Raw genomic sequence first — 17,496 nt, 5'->3', positions numbered from 1 at the left:
ACCATACCAAGTTGTTACAATATTTTGACTATATTCCTTATGCTATACTTTACATCCCGGTTACTTATTTATTTTACAATTGGAAGTGTGTTTATATATATATATATATATATTTTGTGAGGGCATCTCTCATATTTATTGATCAAATAGTTGTTAACCACAATAAATTTCTGTATAGGGGGGTCAATACTCAACGCACAATCATTAATCCACCCCAAGCCTAATTTTCGTCAGTCTCCAATCTTCTGATGCATAACGAACAAATTCTTACATGGAGTACAAATTCTTACATAGTGAATAAGTTACATGGTGAACAGTGCAAGGGCAGTCATCACAGAAGCTTTCAGTTTTGTTCATGCATTATGAACTATACACAGTCAGTTCAAATATGAATATTCATTTGATTTTTAAACTTGATTTATATGTGGATACCACATTTCTCTATTATTATTATTTTTAATAAAATGCTGAAGTGGTAGGTAGATATGAGATAAAGGTAGAAAACAGAGTTTAGTGTTGTAAGAGAGCAAATGTAGATGATCAGGTGTGTGCCTGTAGACTATGTGTTAATCCGCGCTAGACGAGGGCAATAAACATCCATGTATGCAGAAGATTTCTCTCAGAACATGAGGGGGGAGGTTCTAAGCCTCACCTCTGCTGCTCCCCATTTTCTCACCAGATGGCCCCCTGCGACTGTGCCTGTCTTAGGTTGTTCCTCCCTTGAGGAATCTTACCCGTCTCTGGCTAACCAGTCATCTTCCAGGGCCATACAGGGAAATGTTAAGTTGGTAAGTGAGAGAGAAGCCTTATTGTTTGAAAAGGTTAGCTTTTTACTTCTTTGCATATTTATGCCCTGTGGCTTCTATGCCCAGCATTTGTCTTGAGGTGTCTTTACCACTTGGAAGAATTATGATACTCGGTAAATTCGACATATGGCACGAGTTCTATTTAAAGGTTGTGATTAGGTAGGAAGAAGAAAAGCTATAGAAGTAGCAGGCAGAAGAAAACCTGGGAAGATTGATTATTTCTTTGACATATCTTCTTGTAGAGTAACTTCAGCATGGATAGGTTTTAAACTACTAATTAAATTGTGCACACACATTAACATAATAGGAATACAGTTACCTAACCAAAGCATACCTGTAATGACCAGCCATCTCCAGTGAAACCAAGAAAACCAGTTAGGCACCTTAGGCATTTGTGAAAACTTATCTGTGATATGGTGGATATTGTCCGACTGAACTTAAACAGTCTGAGAGAATTCAGATAAACTAGAACACCCCATTCCTGGGGACTGTTCATATCCCGTATGTTCTTTTAACGATAAATAGTCTGTGGTTGTAAGATTTTGGAGCACTACAATTTGCACTTCTCCTAATTCTTGGTTGAGTTCCAACAGTATAGATCCAGTCCAATTTTTGTTTAACTGTATGCACAGGCCAGCTTAGATATCACCTTCATCATTCCCATGGCAAGTCCAGGAACTGGTGGGATGAGTGCATCTACACCTGTAGCAGTGCGTGGATCTTTGTTGGAGTTTTTTTTTTTTTTTTTGCTGATCATCTTCTGGCATGAGTCTTCCCGAGAGTGCTGATGTTGGAAGTTCTTTTTCATATCGTATCTTAGTTCATTTTCGGGGTAGCCAAATTAGGCTTTGATCCTCTGTATAAACACAAACAGACCCTTTGCCTACACTTTTATATGCCCTTTATATCATTGTGTAGAACTCATTAGAGGTCACCACATAGGAACTGCTTTTTTTTTTTTTTTTTAATCATTAATCTACACTTACATGACGAATACTTTGTTTACTAGGCTCTCCCCTATACCAGGTCCCCCCTATATACTCCTTTATAGTCACTGTCCATCAGCGTAGCAACCTGTTGTAGAATCACTGCTTGTCTTCTCTGTGTTGTACAGCCCTCCCCTTTCTCCCACCCCGCTATGGATGCTAATCTTAATACCCCTCTTTTTCTGCCCCCCCTTATCCCTCCCTACCCACCCATCCTCCCCAGTCCCTTTCCCTTTGGTACCTGTTAGTCCATTCTTGAGTTCTGTGATTCTGTTGCTGTTTTGTTCCTTCAGTTTTTCCTTTGTTCTTATATTCCACAGATGAGTGAAATCATTTGGTATTTCTCTTTCTCTGCTTGGCTTGTTTCACTGAGCAAAATACCCTCCAGCTCCATCCATGTTGCTGCAAATGGTTGGATTTGCCCTTTTCTTATGGCTGAGTAGTATTCCATTGTGTATATGTACCACTTCTTCTTTATCCATTCATCTATCGATGGACATTTAGGTTCCTTCCAATTCTTGGCTATTGTAAATAGTGCTGCGATAAACATAGGGGTACATTGGTCTTTCTCATACTTGATTGCTGCATTCTTAGGGTAAATTCCTAGGAGTGCAATTCCTGGGTCAAATGGTATGTCTGTTTTGAGCATTTTGATGTACCTCCATACTGCTTTCCACAATGGTTGAACAAGTTTACATTCCCACCAGCAGTGTAGGAGGGTTCCCCTTTCTCCACAGCCTCACCAACATTTGTTGTTGTTTGTCTTTTGGATGGCAGCCATCCTTACTGGTGTGAGGTGATACCTCATTGTAGTTTTAATTTGCATTTCTCTGATAATTAGCGATGTGGAGCATCTTTTCATGTGTCTGTTGGCCATCTGTATTTCTTTTTTGGAGAACCGTCTGTTCAGTTCCTTTGCCCATTTTTTAATTGGGTTATTTGTTCTTTGTTTGTTGAGGCGTGTGAGCTCTTTATATATTCTGGACGTCAAGCCTTTATCGGATGTGTCATTTTCAAAGATATTCTCCCATACTGTAGGGTTCCTTTTTGTTCTATTGATGGTGTCTTTTGTTGTACAGAAGCTTTTCAGCTTAATATAGTCCCACTTGTTCATTTTTGCTGTTGTTTTCCTTGCCCGGGGAGATATGTTCAAGAAGAGGTCACTCATGTTTATGTCTAAGAGTTTTTTGCCTATGTTTTCTTCCAAGAGTTTAATGGTTTCATGACTTACATTCAGGTCTTTGATCCATTTTGAGTTTACTTTTGTATATGGGGTTAGACAATGGTCCAGTTTCATTCTCCTACATGTCGCTGTCCAGTTTGGCCAGCACCATCTGTTGAAGAGACTGTCATTTCGCCATTGTATGTCCATGGCTCCTTTATCAAATATTAATTGACCATATATGTCTGGGTTAATGTCTGGATTGTCTAGTCTGTTCCATTGGTCTGTGGCTCTGTTCTTGTGCCAGTACCAAATTGTCTTGATTACTATGACTTTATATTAGAGCTTGAAGTTGGGGAGTGAGATCCCCCCTACTTTACTCTTCTTTCTCAGGATTGCTTTGGCTATTCGGGGTCTTTGGTGTTTCCATATGAATTTTTGAATTATTTGTTCCAGTTCATTGAAGAATGTTGCTGGTAGTTTCATAGGGATTGCATCAAATCTGTATATTGCTTTGGGCAGGATGGCCATTTTGACGATATTAATTCTTCCTAGCCATGAGCATGGGATGCGTTTCCATCTGTTAGTGTCCCCTTTAATTTCTTTTAAGAGTGACTTGTAGTTTTCAGAATATAAGTCTTTCACTTCTTTGGTTAGGTTTATTCCTAGGTATTTTATTTTTTTTGATGCAATTGTGAATGGAGTTGTTTTCCTGATTTCTCTTTCTGTTGGTTCATTGTTGGTATATAGGAAAGCCACAGATTTCTGTGTGTTGATTTTGTATCCTGAAACTTTGCTGTATTCCGATATCAGTTCTAGTAGTTCTGGGGTGGAGTCTTTAGGGTTTTTTATGTACAGTATCATGTCATCTGCAAATAGTGACAGTTTGACTTCTTCTTTGCCAATCTGGATTCCTTGTATTTTTTTGTTTTGTCTGATTGCTGTGGCTAGGACCTCCAGTACTATGTTAAATAACAGTGGGGAGAGTGGGCATCCCTGTCTCGTTCCCGATCTCAGCGGAAATGCTTTCAGCTTCTCGCTATTCAATATAATGTTGGCTGTGGGTTTTTCATAGATGGCCTTTATTATGTTGAGGTACTTGCCCTCTATTCCCATTTTGCTGAGAGTTTTTATCATGAATGGATGTTGAACTTTGTCAAATGCTTTTTCAGCATCTATGGAGATGATCATGTGGTTTTTGTCTTTCTTTTTGTTGATGTGGTGGATGATATTGATGGACTTTCGAATGTTGTGCCATCCTTGCATCCCTGGGATGAATCCCACTTGGTCATGGTGTACGATGGTTTTGATGTATTTTTGAATTCGGTTTGCTAAAATTTTGTTGAGTATTTTTGCGTCTACGTTCATCAGGGATATTGGTCTGTAGTTTTCTTTTTTGGTGGGGTCTTTGCCTGGTTTTGGTATTAGGGTGATGTTAGCTTCATAGAATGAGTTTGGGAGTATCCCCTCCTCTTCTATTTCTTGGAAAACTTTAAGTAGAATGGGTATTATGTCTTCCCTGTATGTCTGATAAAATTCCGAGGTAAATCCATCTGGCCCGGGGGTTTTGTTCTTTGGTAGTTTTTTGATTACCGCTTCAATTTTGTTGCTGGTAATTGGTCTGTTTAGATTTTCTGTTTCTTTCTGGGTCAGTCTTGGAAGGTTGTATTTTTCTAGGAAGTTGTTCATTTCTCCTAGGTTTCCGAGCTTGTTAGCATATAGGTTTTCATAGTAGTCTCTAATAATTCTTTGCATTTCCGTGGGGTCCGTCGTGATTTTTCCTTTCTCGTTTCTGATACTGTTGATTTGTGTTGACTCTCTTTTCCTCTCAATCAGTCTGGCTAGAGGCTTATCTAGTTTGTTTATTTTCTCGAAGAACCAGCTCTTGGTTTCATTGAATTTTGCTATTGTTTCATTCTTGTCAATTTTATTTATTTCTTCTCTGATCTTTATTATGTCCCTCCTTCTGGTGACCTTAGGCCTCATTTGTTGTTCTTTTTCCAATTTCGATAGTTGTGACATTAGACCGTTCATTTGGGATTGCTCTTCCTTTTTTAAATATGCTTGGATTGCTATATACTTTCCTCTTAAGACTGCTTTTGCTGTGTCCCACAGAAGTTGGGGCTTAGTGTCGTTGTTGTCATTTGTTTCCATATATTGCTGGATCTCCATTTTGATTTGGTCATTGATCCATTGATTATTTAGGAGCGTGTTGTTTAGCCTCCATGTGTTTGTGAGCCTTTTTGCTTTCTTTGAACAGTTTATTTCTAGTTTAATGCCTTTGTGGTCTGAAAAGTTGGTTGGTAGGGTTTCAATCTTTTGGAATTTACTGAGGCTCTTTTTGTGTCCTAGTATGTGGTCTATTCTGGAGAATGTTCCATGTGCACTTGAGAAGAATGTGTATCCTGTTGCTTTTGGATGTAGAGTTCTGTAGATGTCTATTAGGTCCATCTGTTCTAATGTGTTGTTCAGTGCCTCTGTGTCCTTACTTATTTTCTGTCTGGTGGATCTGTCCTTTGGAGTGAGTGGTGTGTTGAAGTCTCCTAGAATGAATGCATTGCATTCTATTTCCTCCTTTAGTTCTATTAATATTTGCTTCAGGTATGTTGGTGCCCCTGTATTGGGTGCATATATATTTATAATGGTTATATCCTCTTGATGGACTGAGCCCTTTATCATTATGTAATGTCCTTCTTTGTCTTTTGTTACTTTCTTTATTTTGAAGTCTGTTTTGTCTGATACCAGAATTGCAACACCTGCTTTCTTCTCTCTGTTGTTTGCTTGAAATATCTTTTTCCATCCCTTGACTTTAAGTCTGTGCGCGTCTTTGGGTTTGAGGTGAGTCTCTTGTAAGCAGCATATGGATGGATCTTGCTTTTTTATCCATTCTATTACTCTGTGTCTTTTGATTGGTGCATTCAGTCCATTTACATTTAGGGTGATTATTGAAAGGTATGAATTTATTGCCATTGCAGGCTTTAAGTTTGTGGTTACCAAAGGTTTAGGGTTAGCTTCTTTACTATCTTACTGTCTAACTTAACTCGCTTGTTGAGCTATTATAAACACAGTCTGATGATTCTTTATTTCTCTCCCTTCTTATTCCTCCTCCTCCCTTCTTCATATGTTGGGTGTTTTGTTGTGTGCTCTTTTTAGGAGTGCTCCCATCTAGAGCAGTCCCTGTAGGATGCCCTGTAGAGGTGGTTTGTGGGAGGCAAATTCCCTCAACTTTTGCTTGTCTGGGAATTGTTTAATCCCTCCTTCATATTTAAATGATATTCGTGCTGGATACAGTAGTCTTGGTTCGAGGCCCTTCTGTTTCATTGCATTAAGTATATCATGCCATTCTCTTCTGGCCTGTAGGGTTTCTGTTGAGAAGTCTGATGATAGCCTGATGGGTTTTCCTTTGTAGGTAACCTTTTTTTTCTCTCTGGCTGCCTGTAATACTTTGTCCTTGTCTTTGATCTTTGCCATTTTAATTATCATGTGTCTTGGTGTTGCCCTCCTTGGATCCCTTGTCATGGGAGTTCTGTGTACCTCTGTGGTCTGAGAGGCCATTTCTTCCCCTAGTTTGGGGAAATTTTCAGCAATTATTTCTTCAAAGACATTTTCTATCCCCTTTTCTCTCTCTACTTCTTCTGGAATACCTATGATTCTTATATTGTTCCTTTTCGATTGGTCACTCAGCTCTCTTAAAATTCTTTCATTCCTGGAGATCCTTTTATCTCTCTCTGCATCAGCTTCTCTGCGTTCCTGTTCTCTGTTTTCTAGTCCATTAATGGTCTCTTGCATCTCGTCCATTCTGTTTTGAAGTCCTTCCAGAGCTTGTTTTATTTCTGAATTCTCCTTCCTTAGTTCTTGCATATTTCTCTGCAAGTCCATCAGCATGGTTATGACTTTTGTTTTGAATTCTTTTTCAGGTAGACTGGCTAAATCTATCTCCCCAGGTTCCTTCTCAAGGGAAGATGTAGCAGATGCCAAAGCTGTCTTGGTTAGTCTTGTCTGGATCATATTTTTTTGCCTTTTCATGTTGACAGGTGCTATTGACTGTCAGCTGGGAGGGCCAAAATTTTCACTTGCTACTGGCCTTTCTTTACTGGGACAACTGCGACCCCTAGTGGCTTGTGTTGGGTAATTGCGTGTAGAGTGGGTCTTTGTGTCTTGCCTGGCCGGAAGGGAGAAATTTCCCTTTCTGTGGGCGGAATTTGTCTCAGGCTGCTTCTCTGCTTTCGCAGCGCCCGGTGGGGTAATGGATGGGGGGGCTGCTTGACTGTTTGCCTCCATGAGGGGTCTCAGAGCTGTTTCCCAGGGGGTTAGTGCACCCGGTTTTCCCTGTAATTTCCAGCTGCTGTACTGTGACCTGGGTTGTTTCCGTCAAGCTGTTAAGTCCCTGTCCCTTTAAGACTTTCAAAAAGCCCCCTCTTTTCTTTGTCACAGGGGCATCAGCTTCGGCACCCACTCAGAGGTCTTACTCCCTGTTACCCCAGTATCCAGGGCCCCCTGGGCACGTACTGTGCCTGCACTCTGGCCCGGATGGCTTGGGCTGGGTGTTCAGCAGTCCTGGGCTCCGTCTCCCTCCCGCTCTGCCTATTCTTCTCCCGCTGGGAGCTGGGGGGAGGGCGCTCGGGTCCCGCCGGGCCGGGGCTTGTATCTTACCCCTTTCACCAGTCGCTGGGTTCTCGCTGGTATAGCTGCAGTCTGGCCACTGTCCTGCGTCTTCTGGTCTCTCTTTTAGGGCTAGTTGTGTTTGTTGTATTTTCAAAAGTATATATGTTTTTGGGAGGAGATTCCCACTGTCCTACTCACGCCGCCATGTTGGCTCTGCCTCTGAATTGACATTTTCTAAACCAAACTGCCCACTTACATTTTCACATTTGTTCAGTGGTCTTGATCATGTGTTCCAAATTAAATAAAAATGAAGCTCTAAGTGAAGTTGGGTAAGTCAGTGAGGACACTGTCCAGAGGAGTGTGACCTGGCCAGCTGGCTTTCTCCTCAGGTCCTAGGGAATATCAGTCTTGCCAACAGAGGGACCAAAAGGCAGGTTTTCTCCTTTCCCTTCCCCTTTCAATGGCCAGTGAGGCTGAAGGCTGACAGGAGTTCTGGAGGCAGCCCGCTGTCCTGTCTGGGATTCAGCCCTCTCACTTCGAACTGTATTTATGATTCTTTTTGGGCTCCTCACCTGGGACCCAGTTGCCTTGTACAAGTTGACAGTGGACTCTATGTTGGTTCTAATCATGAAATAGCAACAAATCCTTCCTCTTACTAGCTTCCAGATTTCCTATCATCAGATGCTGTGGGGAATTATGGGTGAATAAATGAGACCATTTCCCCAAGAGCTGAGAGATTCACACGGGCAAGTGGTGCTGAGACTACCACTTCTCATCAGCAGCAGGGAGGGCAACTAGGCGCCACTGGATGGCTTTTTCTTTATGATATTAATAGTTTGACACTCTTGTTTCAAATGAATGGTTTATTTCTTGATTTCATGTTTGACTATTTTTGCTCTGATGCTGTTCATAGCACTTCATTAGCTGTGGTCTTTGAACTGTAAAGAGAATGTATATACAATTTTGTGTGTAAATGAGTATGTGCATTGTGGTGGATTGAGGATCAGAAGCTTTTAAGATGTTTTCAAAGAGGTGTGTGATGCAAAAATAGGTGAAGTACTATTAGTCTTGCCAATAAAGATGCCACTCATGCAGTTAGCTCTAGGATATTAGCCTTAAGTCTTTAGAGCGCCATCTGACCCACAGAGTCTGATGAGATATAATAAAAGCTGGGGCAGCTGCTCACTCTGCTCTGGCAATTGCTCCAGATTCTGCTACTGAGCTACTTGTGAACCTGAACTCTACATTCTTCTTTAGATTTCACATTCTAGAATCCTTTGGCTTAGAACCTGGATACTCTTTTTAAGTTTACCATCTTATCAAATAGGTCATTTGAACAATCTGTCATTTTGATTTGTACCTTCTTTGTACCAGAATCAAAAGAAAGGAGAGGAATTGGTAAGGGCCAGCAAGGTGGTCAGGGGAAGAATAAGAAAACTGGAAACCTTTCCTTTGCTCTCAATTAAGCTTCTTTGACATTACTTCCCACTTCTGAATCTAGAACCACAGATTTTAAGGTGCCTGGCCCTCTGACTATCTGGGAAAGAAATTTGGATATGCAATATAAGCTTTGGTGGTTCTAAGAAAAAAAAAAGGATTTAAAAATCTATCTTCCTTCTACTAATTCAATGACTCCATTCTAACTGCCCAAGCCATACAGAGCATATTTCTTTCAGCATCTAATAGATTAAATGGGTTACTTCCCCCTCTTTACTTTGCTTGACTTGATTGGCCCCAGAAGTCCTCTGCACATTGCTTGTATGTTCCTGTTGTCTGTTTCCAGAAGATGAGCCTTCCTTCCCAGGGCTACTTGAACTATAAGAAGGCTCTGTCTTGGCTCCTTCTAATCTTTGCTCTATCCTCCTTTTGAAATTCTTCTTCAGACAGGATCTCTTTCTGACTTCCTGAAACATGTGTATTTAGCAGGTTTTATCTTCTTTTTTCAATATTCTCTTTGAAAGTAATCCAGTAGGTGGAAGAACTCCAAAATGATTAGGAATTTCCTTTAGACATTGTAGACATAAGCTGCTATTCATTAATTGCTTCTCAACCTTGTTCAAAAAAAGTACGAACACCAAAATGAACAAAGTTGAAATAATAATAAAGGCTGTTGTGAAGCTAAGAGGAAAATGAAAATGACTTTTTCAAATATCACTGGAAAATACAGGGTGAAAATTTGGTGATATAATTTATTCCCCAACTGGAAGCAGGTTCTACATCCCAAGTAATGACTCCTCACTCTCTGAAGGCCAAGCTAGAAGTAATCTCAATGCAGATTCTAGTCCTTACTATGTCATGTTGACTTTGTAGGGCACTATGGGCTTTAATTTTTCACTTTTTTCACTATTTGAGTCTCATAATTTCTTAGCTGGAATATTTTAACCACTGTTTAAACCTTTTAACTATTCCTTGATACAGAAACATGCTCTTAAACACAAAGACAACTTTATATGCCCACTGTAAACATAGAGAAGACACATTTACTATATTCTGAAAATCTAAGGTACTTTGTAGGAGTGAGCTATTTTTTGAAGTTACATTAATGCTTCCAAGTTCCTAGATTGCCATTTAGGACAGTGAACCAAGAAGAATAACAATTTGGTATCTACAGGAAGCCAAAACACCTGGAGAGAGAGAGGAAAATAGAAAAGAGCATATGTCAGTGGTAACATGAATTATACTGATGACATATTTTAACAAAATGTTTACTTCAGAGCACTCTGTTCAGTGGAATTCAGAAGGAGGTTGCCAACCAAAATCTTTAATTAGTGTCTAATCAAGACAGCTAAAATGTATAGTTGTTCTCATCTTTGAGCATGTCTTATGTCTAAAGAGTGTTCTGAATGAGTTTGGCCTGTCTGACAGATATCAACTCTGCGTGAGCCTTCTGTAAGGCTGCAATAAGGAAAAAAAAGCAGGTTGCTGAGGACCTCAAACTGAACTCATCAAGTGAATGAGATGCTTCCATCCAGACCTCAGATACGCTCCTCCACATGAGGACCTGATATTCTGAAACTAAGGTCTGAGATCCCAAAAGCTGAGATTATTTGGGTTTTGAAATAGTTATCAATGCTTGATAATGTTATAAGGCCATCCATGCATACAGTGGAATTCTTTTCTTTTCCTTTTTCTTTCCTTCTCTCCTTCCTTCCCTCTTCTTTTCTCTTCCTTTCCTTTCTTACACCTGTTCTTGGTATGTTTATTTTCTAGAGCTGCTCTTTATGTTCAGGGAAAGCTTAAGAACCTGTTTTAGAGATATGTCATATTTGATCTAATAGGAAGGTCTCTGAGATCCAGAAAGAAGGCTGAGAAGGCAAACTGGGGGAAAAAAATTTAGTATATTTTCATGCTTCTAATAAATAGAATATGTTTACTCAAAAACATATTTTTCCTTTAATAATCAATCAATACTGCTCAAAATCCAATATCTGTTGGGGTTCTGTGCTTCATTAGCCATTTAATAGAGCAACAGTAGGTCTCAATCTTCATGTGAATCTCTCCATTCTCTTTTCCCATCTCCTTGCTGGGCTGTTATATTCTTTTTTAGACCACTCTTGCTCCTAATACTTCAAAGTTGGAAATTTCTTTTCTTCACATTTATAGTAACTTGTTTTAACTTTGAAATAATTTTTCTCTAATTTATTTTACCCAAAGTCTAGTCCATCCACTGATGCTGGAGGATTGTTTTCTTCCCTAGCCCCACCTTACCCCCCACTATGTGTGACATGGTCTTTCATCTCTTCTTTGCTCATATTACTTCCTTTACTTTCATTTCTTCTCCAACTAAGTATAACCAACTTATTCCGTGGAATTTCTTGCAACTCGTTTTCTCCAGGGGATGCCGTAACACTGTTCACAACCAGGATTGTAACAATATTCATTATGCACTATAGTTTCTTAAGTACCTGTGGATCACATGATTTGGTGACTTTATTTACAGCAAACAATAGAGCTGATTCTTCTCTATAATCCCGGTGGTTGGCACAGATAGATTTTCAAAATATATACCAATTGAATAGTAACAATGAATTCATGTTTCTTCCTAAAAAATTTCCTCACTTATTTCTTTATGTAATAATCACAGTGGCATACTGCAGTTGGCTAATACTGGCCTGTGAAAGCTGATTGTTAAATTTTCAAAAATTTACAAACTCATTAATATTTAAAATTGTATCCTATAAATGTGCCATTAAACAAATAAAATTAATAACAAAGGAAATACATAAAACCCATCACTACCTAATTATTTCATTATCTGCACTCTTGAGGTTATGCACATCTATTCTATCTCTGTGGTAGAAATAGTATGTAGCAGAGTGCATCTTGTCACAACAGTGTGGTTGAAATTGACCATGGTTGGACTATTTCTACCACAGAAATTGGCAAATGAAAATGAAGTCTTAGATTATTGTTTTGTTGATTTTCTAGACATAAGAAAGTGATGGAGGAAATGTTAATAATGGTTACTAAACTTTAAAGTGTATTCTGTCTATAGCCGTTACAGTGCAAATAGCTCCAAAAGTTGAGGAAATGTTTTTCCTGTATTCAAAACTATTGCCTTATTTAACCAAGAAAATTCTTACATAATTCATGAAAGAGTTACACAACATCTTCAACACACATCTTCATTGTTTCATTTTTGTCTTACTCATTAACAAAAAGAAAAATATCAACATTTATTATGTCAAAACTATACAGTTAATCAGCAGTTGAAACCATAGACTTGACTATGGAAACAGGAATTAAACAAAAGTCAAAGAAAGCATTCATTCTGTGAGAATTAACTGGCTATATAGAATTTAAAATGGAGTCTTATGAATTTTAATATTACTTGTAAAATTGTTAAACATCGTTTTTATCAATACATTTATAATAAATGCATATGAGTATATATATTTTTATATATGCATAATTTCCCAGGGATTTTTTCCATATATATGATATTTAACTACTTATCTTTTCTTCCATTTGTTATCTGGTCCTATTCTTTTTTTTTTTTTTAATTATTTTCTTTATTGCAGTATTTCTGAATTCTGTTCTTTCTTTTTTTTTTTTTTGTAGATAATTATTTTTTATTGAAGGGTAGTTGACACACAGTATTACATTACATTAGTTTCAGGTGTACAACACACTGATTCAACATTTATATACATGATAATTCTAGGTACCAGCTATCACCATACCAAGTTGTTACAATATTTTGACTATATTCCTTATGCTATACATTACATCCCGGTCACTTATTTATTTTACAATTGGAAGTGTGTACTTTTTTTTTTTTTGTGAGGGCATCTCTCATATTTATTGATCAAATGTTCGTTAACAATAAAATTCTGTATAGGGGAGTCATTGCTCAATGCACAATCATTAATCCACCCCAAGCCTAATTTTCGTCAGTCTCCAATCTTCTGAAGCATAACAAACAAGTTCTTACATAGAGAACAAATTCTTACATAATGAATAAGTTACGTAGTGAACAGTACAAGGGCAGTCATCACAGAAACTTTCGGTTTTGCTCATGCATTATGAACTATAAACAATCAGTTCAAATATGAATACTCATTTGATTTTATACTTGATTTATATGTGGATACCACATTTCTCTCATTATTATTATTATTTTTAATAAAATGCTGAAGTGGTAGGTAGATACGAGATAAAGGTAGAAAACATAGTTTAGTGTTGTAAGAGAGCAAATGTAGATGATCAGGTGTGTGCCTGTAGACTATGTGTTAATCCAAGCAAGACAAGGGCAATAAAACATCCACGTATGCAGAAGATTTCTCTCAGAACAGGGGGGGTGAGGTTCTAAGCCTCACCTCTGTTGATCCCCATTTTCTCACCTGATGACCCCCGTGTGACTGTGCCTGTCTTAGGTTGTTCCTCCCTTGAGGAATCTTACCCATCTCTGGCTAACCAGTCATCTTCCAGGGCCATACAGGGAAATGTAAAGTTGGTAAGTGAGAGAGAAGCCTTATTGTTTGAAAAGGTTAGCTTTTTACTTCTTTGCATATTTATGCCCTGTAGCTTCTATGCCCAGCATTTGTCTTGAGGTATCTTTACCACTTGGAAGAATTATGATACTCGGTAAATTTGATATGAGGCATGAATTCTATTTAAGGGTTGTAATTAGGAAGGAAGAAGAAAAGCTATAGAAGTAGCAGGCGGAAGAAAACATGGGAAGATTGATTATTTCTTTGACATATCTTCTTGTAGAGTAACTTCAGCATGTATAGTTTTTAAACTACTACTTAAATTGTGCACACACATTAACATAATAGGAGTATAGTTACATAACCAAAGCATACCTGTAATTACCAGCCATCACCAGTGAAACCAAGAAAACCAGTTAGGCACCTTAGGCATTTGTGAAAACTTATCTATGATATGGTGGATATTGTCCAACTGAACTTGAACAGTCTGAGAGAAATCAGACAAATTAAAACAACCCATTCCTGGGGAATGTTCACATCCCATATGTTCTTTTAACAGTAAATAGTCTGTAGTTGTAAGATTTTGGAGTGCTACAATTTGCACTACTCCTAATTCTTGATTGAGTTCCAACAGTATAGATCCAGTCAAATTTGTTGTTTTACTGTATGCACAGGCCAGCTTAGATATCTCCTTCTTCATTCCAATGGCAAGTCCAGGAACTGGTGGGATGAGTGCATCTACACCTGTAGCAGTGCGTGGATCTTTGTTGGGGTTTTTTGATGATCATCTTCTGGCATGAGTCTTCCAGAGAGTGCTGATGTTGGAAGTTCTTTTTCATATCGTATCTTAGTTCATTTTCAGGGTAGCCCAATTAGGCTTTGATCCTCTGTATAAACACAAACAGACCCTTTGCCTACACTTTTATATGCCCTTTATACCCTTGTGTAGAACTCATTGGAGGTTACCAAACAGGAACTACTTTTTTTTTTTTTTTTTGGTATCACTAATCTACACTTACATGACGAATATTATGTTTACTAGGCCCTCTCCTATACCAGGTCCCCCCCATACACCCCTTTACAGTCACTGTCCATCAGCATAGCAAAACGTTGTAGAATCACTACTTGCCTTCTCTGTGTTGTACAGCCCTCCCCCTTTCTCCCACCCCCCCATGCATGCTAATCTTAATACCCCCCTACTTCTGCCCCCTCTTATCCGTCCCTACCCACCCATCCTCCCCAGTCCCTTTCCCTTTGGTACCTGTTAGTCCATTCTTGAGTTCTGTGATTCTGCTGCTGTTTTGTTCCTTCAGTTTTCCTTTGTTCTTATATTCCACAGATGAGTGAAATCATTTGGTATTTCTCTTTCTCCACTTGGCTTGTTTCACTGAGCATAATACCCTCCAGCTCCATCCATGTTGCTGCAAATGGTTGGATTTGCCCTTTTCTTATGGCTGAGTAGTATTCCATTGTGTATATGTACCACTTCTTCTTTATCCATTCATCTATCGATGGACATTTAGGTTGCTTCCAATTCTTGGCTATTGTAAATAGTGCTGCGATAAACATAGGGGTGCACTGATCTTTCTCATACTTGATTGCTGCATTCTTAGGGTAAATTCCTAGGAGTGCAATTCCTGGGTCAAATGGTAAGTCTGTTTTGAGCATTTTGATGTACCTCCATACTGCTTTCCACAATGGTTGAACTAACTTACATTCCCACCAGCAATGTAGGAGGGTTCCCCCTTCTCCACAGCCTCACCAACATTTGTTGTTGTTTGTCTTTTGGATGCCAGCCATCCTTACTGGTGTGAGGTGATATCTCATTGTAGTTTTAATTTGCATTTCTCTGATAATTAGTGATGTGGAGCATCTTTTCATGTGTCTGTTGGCCATCTGTATTTCTTTTTTGGAGAACTGTCTGTTCGGTTCCTCTGCCCATTTTTTAATCGGGTTATTTGTTTTTTGTTTGTTGAGGTGTGTGAGCTCTTTATATATTCTGGACGTCAAGCCTTTATCAGATGTGTCAATTTCAAATATATTCTCCCATACTGTAGGATTCCTTTTTTGTTCTATTGATGGTGTCTTTTGCTGTACAGAAGCTTTTCAGCTTAGTATAGTCCCACTTGTTCGTTTTTGCTGTTGTTTTCCTTGCCCGGGGAGATATGTTCAAGAAGAGGTCACTCATGTTTATGTCTAAGAGTTTTTTGCCTATGTTTTCTTCCAAGAGTTTAATGGTTTCATGAATTACATTCAGGTCTTTGATCCATTTTGAGTTTACTTTTGTATATGGGGTTAGACAATGGTCCAGTTTCATTCTCCTACATGTCGCTGTCCAGTTTGGCCAGCACCATCTGTTGAAGAGACTGTCATTTCGCCATTGTATGTCCATGGCTCCTTTATCAAATATTAATTGACCATATATGTCTGGGTTAATGTCTGGATTGTCTAGTCTGTTCCATTGGTCTGTGGCTCTGTTCTTGTGCCAGTACCAAATTGTCTTGATTACTATGGCTTTATAATAGAGCTTGAAGTTGGGGAGTGAGATCCCCCCTACTTTATTCTTCTTTCTCAGGATTGCTTTGGCTATTCGGGGTCTTTGGTGTTTCCATATGAATTTTTGAATTATTTGTTCCAGTTCATTGAAGAATGTTGCTGGTAGTTTCATAGGGATTGCATCAAATCTGTATATTGCTTTGGGCAGGATGGCCATTTTGACGATATTAATTCTTCCTAGCCATGAGCATGGGATGCGTTTCCATCTTTTAGTGTCCCCTTTAATTTCTCTTAAGAGTGACTTGTAGTTTTCAGAGTATAAGTCTTTCACTACTTTGGTTAGGTTTATTCCTAGGTATTTTATTTTTTTTGATGCAATTGCTAATGGACTTTTTTCCTGATTTCTCTTTTTGTTGGTTCATTGTTAGTGTATAGGAAAGCCACAGATTTCTGTGTATTGATTTTGTATCCTGCAACTTTGCTGTATTCTGATATCAGTTCCAGTAGTTTTGGGGTGGAGTCTTTAGGGTTTTTTATGTACAGTATCATGTCAACTGCAAATAGTGACAGTTTAACTTCTTCTTTACCAATCTGGATTCCTTGTATGTTTTTGTTTTGTCTGATTGCCGTGGCTAGGACCTCCAGTACTATGTTAAATAACAGTGGGGAGAGTGGGCATCCCTGTGTAGTTCCCGATCTCAGAGGAAATGCTTTCAGCTTCTCACTGTTCAATATAATGTTGGCTGTGGGTTTTTCATAGATGGCCTTTATTATGTTGAGGTACTTGCCCTCTATTCCCATTTTGCTGAGAGTTTTTATCATGAATGGATGTTGAACTTTGTCAAATGCTTTTTCAGCATCTATGGAGATGATCATGTGGTTTTTGTCTTTCTTTTTGTTGATGTGGTGGATGATGTTGATGGACTTTCGAATGTTGTACCATCCCTGCATCCCTGGGATGAATCCCACTTCGTCATGGTGTATGATCCTTTTGATGTATTTTTGAATTCGGTTTGCTAATATTTTGTTGAGTATTTTTGCATCTACGTTCATCAGGGATATTGGTCTGTAGTTTTCTTTTTTGGTGGGGTCTTTGCCTGGTTTTGGTATTAGGGTGATGTTAGCTTCATAGAATGAGTTTGGGAGTATCCCCTCCTTCTCTATTTTTTGGAAAACTTTAAGGAGAATGGGTATTATGTCTTCCCTGTATGTCTGATAAAATTCCGAGGTAAATCCATCTGGCCCGGGGGTTTTTGTTCTTTGGTAGTTTTTTGATTACCGCTTCAATTTCGTTGCTGGTAATTGGTCTGTTTAGATTTTCTGTTTCTTTCTGGGTCAGTCTTGGAAGGTTGTATTTTTCTAGGAAGTTGTCCATTTCTCCTAGGTTTCCCAGCTTGTTAGCATATAGGTTTTCATAGTAGTCTCTAATAATTCCTTGTATTTCTGTGGGGTCTGTTGTGATTTTTCCTTTCTCGTTTCTGATACTGTTTATTTGTGTTGACTCTGTT

The sequence above is a fragment of the Manis pentadactyla genome, chromosome 5, assembly GCF_030020395.1.
Source record: "Manis pentadactyla isolate mManPen7 chromosome 5, mManPen7.hap1, whole genome shotgun sequence".
Classification (NCBI taxonomy): Eukaryota; Metazoa; Chordata; class Mammalia; order Pholidota; family Manidae; genus Manis; species Manis pentadactyla.
The sequence above is the reverse complement of the archived record's forward strand: the minus strand, read 5'-3'. Positions refer to the sequence as shown.